Source organism: Erigeron canadensis, chromosome 5, assembly GCF_010389155.1.
Source record: "Erigeron canadensis isolate Cc75 chromosome 5, C_canadensis_v1, whole genome shotgun sequence".
Classification (NCBI taxonomy): Eukaryota; Viridiplantae; Streptophyta; class Magnoliopsida; order Asterales; family Asteraceae; genus Erigeron; species Erigeron canadensis.
In genome coordinates, this window is record NC_057765.1 from 24,517,290 (window position 1) to 24,529,320 (window position 12,031).

The 12,031-nt window shown below is 32.4% G+C and overlaps 1 long non-coding RNA gene across 1 annotated transcript; it reads left to right on the top strand.

Annotated features, from left to right (window-relative positions):
• The first annotated feature begins 152 nt into the window (after positions 1-152).
• Positions 153-9,002, top strand: LOC122600846. The gene is made up of 15 exons (XR_006324101.1): positions 153-353; positions 428-506; positions 720-778; positions 1,130-1,185; positions 1,708-2,126; positions 2,582-2,775; positions 3,157-3,268; positions 3,489-3,560; positions 3,794-3,880; positions 4,927-5,137; positions 5,954-6,242; positions 6,339-6,366; positions 6,480-6,588; positions 6,800-8,313; positions 8,593-9,002. It is a non-coding gene; the product is annotated as an uncharacterized LOC122600846 (long non-coding RNA).
• The last annotated feature ends 3,029 nt before the right edge of the window (positions 9,003-12,031 follow it).

The window sequence follows — 12,031 nt, forward strand, 5'->3', positions numbered from 1 at the left end:
TTAAAGTAAGGAATCCCTACATTATATAAATCCCTCTTGAAAAAAAGATAGTTACTGCCTATGTGGCATGTTTTATAATACAAGAAACCTCAAAAATCCCTCTTATATTTCCCCATTCACGGTCTACGGATTAGTTATTTGAGAAGGCGGTTACTCAGTTATTTAGGAAAAGCGGTTAACAGAGCCTTCAATCTTCTCGGCTACAACCCATCATCCATATATTTTTACCCGTAACTGCTTCACGCTTCACCTTCCATCTATTTCTCTTTCTCTAACAATTCGTCTCTTCTAAATTATGAAAAACCTAATTCGTCTTTCTTTGGCATTTGAGTGACAAGAAGGATGATTCCAAGGTATTGTTTTGTTATTATTATTTTTATAATTATTCTAATTGAGATTTTCGTGATGACATGTTGATTTTACTCAGGGATTAAGAGAAATTATCCGCTTAATTGATGACGATGAACTTGATGATGATGACATGTTCTTTCTGGTCTTTGACAATGGTAAATCGTCACAAAATGGTTCGATTGCTTTGAAATATGTCTTATTTGTTTTAGCTTTTTATGAAAACTAATATTATTCTTCTTTCATACTAAATTATAATTTCAGTTTAATGTTGGTTTTTTGTGAATAATAACTTAGATGAGATCTTTTCAGTGGGTTTTTGTAATTTGAATGTGGCCAAAGTTTAATTGGATTTGATGTGTAAAATGCAGATGAACCATTTAACTGATCATAATTCAACCGATTGTCGTAGGGTTTTTTCTATGTCAAGGTTAGTTTTTCTTCTTTTATTTATTTAATGTATTTCAAAATTTTGTAAAGAGAATTGATGGCTGCTATATGTAAAATCATCTCATGATAGATAACAATGTCCTTGCTGAAAAAGCAGAGTCATGTCCATATGGTAATATGTATTGTTTCAGCCTTGACATTGAAACATTCATAGCTAGAGTGAAAGTTATTTGCTGTTTTTTTTTTCATGAAACGAACGTTGATGATGATACTTGAGATATGTTTTCATATATATATATATATATATGTATTGTGAATTATTTCCGTGTCCCTCTTTTCCCCTCTCATTCTTTTTTCTTTTTTTTCTACACAATCCATCTTCATGATTCAGTTGTGAATTATCAACGGCACTAAAAACGAATTAGGATTGCATTTGAGTGATTCAAGGTACTTTTCTTTTGCTATTATCGCCATATCAATCTGTTCTTTGTTATTGTTAATCGTTTCAAACTCTAGAAATTAGATGTAGAATTATTTGATTTGTCTTGCCTTCACGGTCTTCACTTTTCATGTCAGAAGTTTACTAAATTTTTATGCTTTATATAAAAATCAGTTGAGAATCTTATATATATATATCTAAAGTTGTAAGCATGAATTCAATGTTGTAGGATTAAGAATTGATTAGGGTTTAAAATAATTTACTCGGAATTTATGATTTCACTTGGGTTATTGGGTTAATCTACTTTATTTTGGAGTTGCAGTTAATTTGTGGGTCTATCTTATCAAGCATGTATGTAATCAATTCTAAAACCAAATTTTATGAAGGTATTTATGATTTTACTGTGGTTTGATTTTAATTTAGTGGTAAATTTCAATTCTTGATGTGCTTTTTTGCTATGAAGCTTCTTTGCATCAATGTAATAGGTGTAATAATTATTTGATTAGTAATTGTTTTGTTTAATGAAATAGGGATTGTGATATGAGGTTCTGGGAGTCATCTCAATGATAAAGCCTTATGAGTGAGATAACACAATACAAACTTTGAAGTAGTTGAAGTCACGTTTGGAGTGGAAGAATGTTTTAAATGATGAGTGTTAATGAATGTTTGGCAACTAAAGAGGCAGCTGTTACAAAAGATATTTCCATATCCCTCAACATTCTCTTTTTCATAATAAAGAATTTACCTCAAACAATCATTTGGTCTTGGACTCCTGGCTTCCCCTTTAAATTTTTTCTTTTAGTGTGTACATGTGTGTTTCTTTTGGTTAACTTATCATCGAATTGGTTTTGACTTTTATTTGTTTATATAATCCTGCAGGAGGTTTTCAGAGGATACCGTAAAAGGAGCAAAAATTCGGAGTTAACTTCTGGATTTTATTTATTTACAGGTTTGTTTTCTTATTGTTGTTTTCCTAAAGGTCACAACTATGCAACTTTTTGAGGTAATTTTTCTTTTTAACTTATTATATGATCTCATTTGTGGTATGTATACTTATGAAAAGTCAGGCCATTTTGGATATAATCTATATGTGTATATTGGGATTTGGGAACAGAAGGTTAAATCAGAGTAAGAAGATATGGGATTTGACAAAACACACTAATTTGTATTGAAAGTGTTTTCCGTTTATGAGGCAGTAGTGCTTTGTGTGTTACGGTCCGTATTTCTTTTATATATGTATGACCCCCATCCACTAATTTGATATATGTTTACCAAAAACTATCATACATGGTATCCTGATAGTGTTTTTGTTTTCAATGGATGCAATTATTTCTATATAGTTAAAACTCTAAACCCGGTATTGCATTTTGGTTATTACTAAGATAGATTGTGGGTATATTTCAGGAAAATGTGGAAGGTGGTGGCAACACGGTATGGGTGAAGTTGGTGCAATTGGGACAGTTTTGGAAGGGCTGACCTTTGCAACTGTTTTGGATGACAGTGGCAAAAATTTGGATGCCGTGAGCTTAGTTTTGTTCAAATTACAAAAGCAAATTGAGTGTGGAAACACTCTCACCCGTATCCAATGAACATGTGTGGTAATAAAAGAACCATAAGATGAATAAAAAGAGGGGGAGATGGATTTTTTATAATGGACATGTGAGATAAAGGGTCCAGGGTTGGTTCGCGTGGCACTGCCAAATTTATTAATGGCCAAAATAGGTAGCGTTGGCCGCCAGTTTTGTAAGACCAGTTTTCTTCGTCAATACATCTTAACCTTTTTTTCTAAATAAATTGATTTAAGACGTAACAAGCATCAAGCCATCAAGTACGAGCTAGGCGAGCATCAACCCATTTAGCCTATTTGACCTCTTCCATTTTGTGCCAAGTTCTAATATATAACTAAGAAATTTTTGCTATCATCCCCTCCCTAAATTCATCAATGATCATCTGACGCCTTCCATTCTGATTACTTGCAGTGGCAGATCGGGCGAATATTCAAGTGTGGGAATGCAGGAAAGTTATGTTCATCACCGGTGCAAGAATTTATAAGCAAATCGAAGACCCACCTCATGTCACGGACTTGAAGGGGTACACTCTTGATCTTTAACCATTGTATTACGACATTGTTTTTAAATAAGATGATTGATTTGCCTTAAGCAAACTGATAAATACCCGAGTCGCTAAATAAGACACTGTAAGTAACCCAAAAGATGGTAAGTCCTTTTATGTATTTGGCATAATGTTTTAAAGTATAAATCAAGAACGGTATTGTGGATGGCCAAATCTAACAATTTCATAAAAATCATAGGATGCTGTGAAAATGAGATGACGCGAGGAACATGGAAATCTTCTAAGGAACATAATCCATTTATCTCCATTGGTAATGCTTTCATCTTATGTGTATCAAACTATCAGTGTATGACGTAAACAATGCGTTCTTCCACCTGGCCGTTCACCATTATTCATGTTCTCTAAAAACGTTTTAAGAAACAATTATGTTGTTGTGTAACAATCTGATAGATAATCTTTCCGGTTTCAACGAATGTGTATCACATGCGGTCTCTACCCATAGGCTTGGTATTGTGACTTAACTTTTACAATAAACAAGTGCAGGTGTAGAATCTACCATGAAGCTACCCGTATCACAACACCTCATACGTGGTCATCTGAAAAACTGGAGTAGTACAGTACACATAAGAGGTATCTATTGAATTTCTTAAAAAGTGCTCTTTCATTTCCAACTTTTGGTGTATGAAACTGGTTGATTACTTCAACTGGAAAGCCAATTACCAATATGACTTTTTGCCGACTTTGTATGCTTATTAAAAATCAATATATTTTCGTTTCCATTTTGTCGTAAAATTTTCATTAAATTATGGTTCAAAGGAGAAGATGCATTAGAGACAACTCAAAGTATTCGCTATGTGTTCTTTGATGGAACCAGTACTTTAACCCAGAAGAGGTTTATATGTTCATGCTACTCAAGTTTTATTATGTATCAAGTATTTCAACTTTTCAGTCTAAATGACAATGTTTGCAAGTATCGACATTTTCACCTGAACTATTCTTGATTTTAACGAAAAACATAGGATGATGAATTAAAAACTGGGCTGGTGGGTCAGTGTCATGGGTTAAGAAGGGCCATATCTTTACTTCCATATAATCTTTCTTAATGCATACTTGAACTTAAGGTGGCTGTTTAGACACAATTACTTTATGCGCCGGTCAATCTGGTTTGTACCAGATTATATGGATTGAAGGCTAAAGTGTATTATTGATGCGTACCACCAAGTAAATTGGTTTGTTTGTCATTGTCATCATTTTTTTAAATCATATTTCACCTGCTGATAATTTATATTTTGTTGCGATCGGACATTCAGACCCTTTACCCAACCTGCCTGTTATGTTTTCTTTGAATTCTTCCCTATGGTCCTTGAAATTCAGGAGAATCTGTCTTTGATTTTTTAAAAAGCCATTCCATTACTTAATGGCATGTAAATGTAACGAGCTTTCGTATCAACATAGAAGTCCCTATGTGATAACTTATGATAACATACTCAGGTAACCTGGTTCCTTATTTGGTTATAAAATACACTTATAAAACAGGACTTTGAGCATTGGTCTTGATCGTTCCCTATAATAGAAATTGACCCTTTACTTCTATCCTACACATTTCTGATTCCTGTGTCTTTTATCTGCATCATTCTCATTTAACTGTTGTGCATATGATTTCTAATTTGGAGAAGACTAGGACAATGCTAGAAGAAGATACGAGGACTGTTGTTAGTTTTAGTAGTTGGGCACCTGGAACTAGAGTTGACAACAAAAAGTGTTACTTGAAACTTGCAATTCTGTTGGTGTTGCAGGGATGAGCTATTGAAAAGTACACAATCATTGGTTATATACCTTGCAAAGAATTACAACTATCAAGGAATAGCCTTAAAAGATTTAATCCAGGTTTGCTTTAACCACACATGTAAATTTCACCTTTGCATTTGTTTAATAGAGAAAACAAACTTATTCTGGATCTTCACTTACTAGAAGTGGTGAAATGGGAAAGTCAAGTGGGTTGGGTAAACATCAATACGGTCTGGTTCAAAACTCGAAAGCTTTAACTTTTTGGTACGAGTTGGATTAGGCTCTTGTAAGTGGACAAAAGAGTCACTATGACATTTGCTTATAATGGGGAACAACCTATTTTTAAAGTAAATTAGTCCAAAATTAACCTCTACTTTATTTTTCTGCACTACACACTACACATCACGATAGTTTAAGGAATTAGTAAATGTTGCAGAGATCATGCCGAAGTGTGAACTTTTTCTTTGTGAACTCAGAATCTTTGAGCATCAACAGATGGTTACTTCAAGCAAAAAGCTTTTTAGTCACATATCTGGTTGTAACTCGGTTAAGTGATGGAAATTTTGACCAGGCCTGTCGGATTGCCCCCTAGCACTAATTTTCAAAACCTGGTTCTGTTTATGAATAAGAAGCCTATCAGATATTATTGCAACATGTTATCTCAAAAGTTATATGATTATTTGAAGAAATAATTTAGGAGCTTTGTTGCATTGAAAATACGTAGTGGGTCATTTTTTATTTCTCAAGGCTTCAACCCATTTAATTTACCAGGTATGAAAGTAGCAAGTTATTCTTTTAATCCATTTAGCGTGGAAACAAACCCATATCAAAAATTAATTGTTAAATGTTGTCACGTGACACAATTGTTGGCATAAGGGTGCAGTCCTTTAACACGTTATTTGCGTTTTTGAACAGGGATGGGGAATCTATAACATGTCTCATGGGATGGGGAAAAAAGAATGAGAGTATGGAGTTCCGAAATGGAGGCAATTTACTCTTTTGATATAATTTGACTAAAATGAATTTACGATATAAGAGGGAAGGATCCAAAATACAAGATGGTAGAAGATGCAAGAGAGTATGAAGTTGTGTGCCTGTGTATGGATATCCGCCACATATCACTGCACCACACATCCATCCTCACTCTCCGACTGCAACCTAACCACCCTGATCACCACCTATGCCTTGCTCGGCTTGCCAGGAAGTACAAACTTTCTGTTATAAATTATCTGTTGTTTGTTTATAAGTTAATGGCTTAGTGTTTATTGAAACCATATATGCAAATTGTTGGATTAATCAGGTTTCGTTCACGGGACACAGCTCAACAGGTACGAGTCACTGGTCAATTCATACGGGTCATGGGCTGTAGTATTGAAGAAAAAGGTATTGCCCAAATGGATACCTCTGCTGTATATAATATTGATATATGTTTGTCTCTCAGGTTGCGAGATGAGGTCCGAAACCTTGAGTGTTCATTGAAATGTCTACACGAGGCTGTTGCTGACTTGGTACACATTTATGTTAACAAAAAGCACTTTTTTAGGGCGAAGGTAAGTTCAATTGCTTAAAAGGCTTGAGTAAGTTTGTTGAGTTAATATTATTCTCATTTTGTTTCTAAAATATATTGTAAGAGTATAAGGATGTAGTATCCCCTCCTTTTTACGTTAGTCCTCTTGACCTCGGACCAAAGTCTGCTGAAAAGTTAGAACCGGGTTGCATGAATATTGCAAAATATATGCTAAGAACTACTGTTTCATGCAGCTGATTTGTAGCAACCAAGCTTATGCAAAGCCATATTATAATCTTAGCAGAGCCAACAGAGGGTTCCTTATCATTATCAGAGGTAGGATCGTTCTATACCAAAAGCCCAAAACCATCGACACATTGAGTCTATGGTCCAAGAATCGTGAAATCCATGTTTTTAGAATGGTCAGTTTTTTATTTTATTTTATTTTTTTAATTCTATCGTTATATATGTTGCATAAATCACCAAGTTATTCAGGATTAGAGAGGATTAGAGGTGGTGAAACAGATAGGTAGAGGTAGACGTAGACGGGTCAAATGGATTGGACTAAGAAGAGTCACGATCTGTCAATGCTTTTGAATTTTGGATTTCTTGGATGCTCAGTTTTGTCGAGTTTAAGTATGAAAGTTTGTATTTTTTGTATAACGGCATTCAAGAGAGTTTGTCTTGATACCCCATACTCTTATTTGTATTTTTCTTATAACGGCACTCTATACATTTATTAAAGTAACTTAGTCCAGGATTTGGTAACCATCTAAATAATTTCCGTCATTATCAGTAATGATGCCCATTCTTTTTTTTTTTTTTTGGGTGGAACAAATGATTAATTGTGGCACACATGAGTAAGTTATATGCTAAAACTTTGTCATATAGTGTGGCAACATTAGTCTGTTAGACGGTATTTGGTACGGGATGGGTGAGCTTGCTCGGAGATTTTTTGTGTACATAAGAGATGACTATAAATAAAGGATTATAATGATAACCTTGGTGAAACCTGACATTAGGTGAGGCTTGCTGCTGTATTATTTTTTGAATAAATTTCATGAAAGGAATGAAACTCTTATGGGCCAAATTAACTTGAAATCACTCATTTGAATTCTTAAACCACCCAATTTAACTCATTAAATTTTTTATATTTTTTTTTTTTTGTCGGTCTCCATTTCTACCTGATTCTGTGACTTTTCTAATGATGTGCCATTAGATGTAAGCGGACAAAAAGACCAATAGGGCAGTGGACTTCAAAAATTTTTGTTCATTACTTCATTCTTTTTAAATTGAAATGTATGTACTCAAGCATATTTTTCTTTTTGTTTATATTGCCCAAACTGTCAAACTACACTGTATATACAAAATGGGTGGGTTGGGTAGAAAATCCAACTATGGAATGTTTGTAATTGTGAAGTTTTTGAAGGTTTCAGCCCTATCTCGCAAGTAGATCTAACATGAAGTACTTAAGCGACAAATGCATTTGAGATTTTGATACGCTTTTAGTTAGTACAAAGACTATGGTTAAGAATAGTCGATTAGAAAAAAGTTAGTGGTGGTGCCAATCTGTAAGATGTTTTTCTCTTCGTTGTAAAGTTTTCAGCTTATGAATGTCATTATAAATAATTTCAGCACCAACCATATTGAGTAAAAAAAATGGTCTTCACGATTCAAACATTAAATTCTAATTCAGTAGGTAAGTAGGTTGTTCTCTTGGATTGCAGGTTGTGCTCTTCAGTTGCATTATACTCGGGTATGTTTAATGGTAAGTCTTTTGTGTAAAGTGAAGGGGTGGCAGGTGGCTTAATATGAACTATATGGTTGTAAGTAAGATGGTTAATGTTTGTAGAGGTGAGATGCATATTTTTGTATTTTGGATTAATGTGGGTCAATGGAAAAGGTATGGAAATGATAGTACCATGTCGATGTTAAAAATTCGACAATATAATGCTCAAAATACAACACGACTATTGTAAGATGTCATTCGACTATTTATGATATTGTTCGTTTCTTATTGCCTCATTTTGTTTTATCTTATTTGCAGGACCACCAAACTGCACAATACATCCTCAAGAAGTTTGAGCGTCACACCCTTACCACACACATATCAAGTGAGACACCAAAGCAATTGATGATGATACTCACCTACATATAGTATACACCTGCAATCGTTTCTGGAACAAACCCGACCTCAGTGAGACAAAATATTCAAGTTTTAGTTAAATGAACACAAGTGCATCTAAGGTCACTAAGCTTATTTTCAAGTCTACTTAGCTCTTTGTGATTGTGTTTTGAACAACACAACTTTTTTGATAGCCAAACACATTCTCTGGAAAGCTGTTACCATATAATTCTTTTATTTTGAACTCCACTATTATACGGATTGTTGTTTTGATCTAGGATGTGTAACTGCAATATGTGTTGCATGTTAAAAAAAAAATTATGAAGCTTTTATTAGTCATGTTGTAATTAAACACTTTTGCAATCGATAATGACACACATTGGTATTTTGGTTGTTTTGTTAATCGTAATTGAATTATAAATTGTCTTAATAAAACTCTCCAATTTTGTTATTCCGGGACAACATACCTCTTATATTATCTTTATCTTATTATATCTATTACTACTATGTCACCTTCACAAACTTTCAACCATTTGTATCTCCTCTACCTCGAAATCAGTTGCCATTCCCAACATGCAATACACGGGCTTCAAGCCTATTATAATATAAAGATACCATGGTATACGATACCCATAACACATATTTTATACAACCTCTTCACAGTGATAGACTGGTAGCAATTAAAAAACCACAACATTATACAAAGCAATAAAATTGATACTTGCAACAATTTCACTTTGATATGTAGTTTGTGGCTTTTTATGTTTAGTTATATGGTAATAGGGGATAACTTAGATAATGTTAACATTATTTTGGTTAGATGATGTTGTTCTTATAAACCATAAAAATCATGGGGGATTTTTGACATGTGTAGAAAATGATTTAAGTGAGTTTGTGAGAGCAACATCATCTAAGATTTATGATGTTAACATCATCTAACATTTTCCCATGGTAATATTATGTTCACATGGATCTATAATCGACGCCATTGAAATTTACCTTCCTATGCATGATGTTATTGGCTTACACAATTATGTTTCTATTAATTACTTAAAGAATAAAGTTTGAAAAATTGCTTACGACTGCAAACGCATCGCGCAGGTCTAAGCACTAGTGTAAATATATTCACGTACATGATCGTAATGTTTGGATCTTTACTTATAAATTACTAGATTAAACATAGATTAAACCCATGCATTGTATGGTAAGATAATTAGTTATAATCTTTAAATAGAAAGCTCATATTATATTGTCATACAAAATACTCTTTCTGTCCCATATTAAATGTCCAATTTTAACTTGTCAAGTCTTTTGCTTGCAACTTTGACCATAAATATCTTTTTTTGTGTTATATAATAGTTGAGGAAAGTTATTCAAATTAAAAGTACATTGAAAACTCAATCCGTCCATATATTTTATATGAACTGTTATATGATATAGACAAATATTTTTGCGGTCAAAGTTTAAAGCGGAAGATTTAACAAGTCAAAATTGGACATTTAATATAGGACGGAAGAAGTAATAATTTTATCTATCAATTTAGAGTATGAGATAACAATATATTTCAACATCAATGATAATGTATACAAATGTATAATTACTTATTAAAATAATGAGCATGGTACCCGAGCAATGCGGCGGTAGTGGTGGGGAAGGCGGTCTAGTGGTGTTGGTGATAGTAGTATTCGTGGTGGCGGTGTTAAGTGGTGTAGGTTGATGTAATTGTAAAAGTAAAAATTAATTCATTTAATGTTAATTATTAAAGTGTTTAAAGTGTTAATTATTAAAATAATTAGAGTTTAAAGTGTTAATTATTAAAATAAAGGTTTATAATGTAAATTAATTCATTTAAAGGCTAAAAGTAAAAAGTCAAGGGCAATTCTGGTAATTCAAAGGTAGAATTACTTAAAAAAAGGTTTTTTCTTTATAAGGAAATATAGATAACAATTTTATATAAAATGTAGTTATTAATAAATAAATATTTCAATTTAAATGCAAAAAGCTTAACCAAATCAGTTATTATAATTATTATAATACTATTAATATCTTCATTATTTTTTATATGTATCAAATAGTAACCATTATTATATTATTATTGTTATTACCATTATTTTTTTTTAATGTATCAAATAGTAACCATTAGAATTAATTTAATTAATTTAAACTGTATTTATCTTATATATATATAAATGCAATATTTTTGTTAGACTTATATTATATTTAGAATAATTTATAAGTAACTTATAAATCAAGTCTGAAAAGTTTGTATAATCATAATGACATTATCATCAAATATTCTAGAAAATTACTGAACTAATAATAATTAAAAAAAAACTAATTATAATGTTTTGTGCAATTGATTAGCAAAATACATGCCAAAATGCAACAAACAAAGACACAATATATTCAAAACAGATCCAAAAATAATTTTAAATAGAATAAATGATCAAAATATCATATAGAAGTTTGTTATAATATGAAGAAAAGAATTGATAGAGAAAGAGAGGTAATTCTATTAATCATCAAATAGGGTTACAATATAGTCTTGTATTTATAGGCTCCAATAGAATATTCTAAAGAATATGCCAAGACATTAATAAGGAAGTGAATATCCATACAATAATAAAATATTCATAATACTCCCCCTTGGATATTCACAAGTTATTATACGCAAATATGGTGTTTGCTGCCTCATTAAAAGCCTTACCAAGAAAAACCCAGTGGGATAAAAACTCGGTGAAGGGAAAAAGAGTGCAGCGTGTATAATACTCCCCTTCATTTGAATATCCGTCTTCAAAATATTGAATATCGATCTTGTATACAAATGACTTAATAGTCTGCCAATTTATTGCTCAATCAGGTTTTATGAAGATTGATTGTGTCACCGTTTTGTTGATCATATGTTGAGATTGAATCTATCATCGTCTAAGCTTGATCTATGTACATCACACTATCTTCAAATGATACTGTTGAATATTTCTTGCCAATATCGTGAACACATTCTTCTTGAGCATCTTCATTATTTATCTTTGACCATGATCATCTTCGTAGTTTGATGCAACTGTTAAGGACTGCTTCTCCATGAATTATGTAGTGTCACCATTTGTGAAAAACTAAATTGTTGTGACCGTGCTTTAAGCGGATGAGACAAATATCTAGAATCAACATATCCAATCATCTTTGCAAGTGAACTCTTTTGATCAAATAATCTCAAATCTCATGTATCGAAGTATGTCTTCAGTTTCATCCAGCGTAGCTTGTTGATTCGGAGCCATTTATTTCTAATACATTTATAGAATGATGTAATATCGGGGATATGCAATACTATCATTAGTACTAATAAAATACATCAATGTCCCAT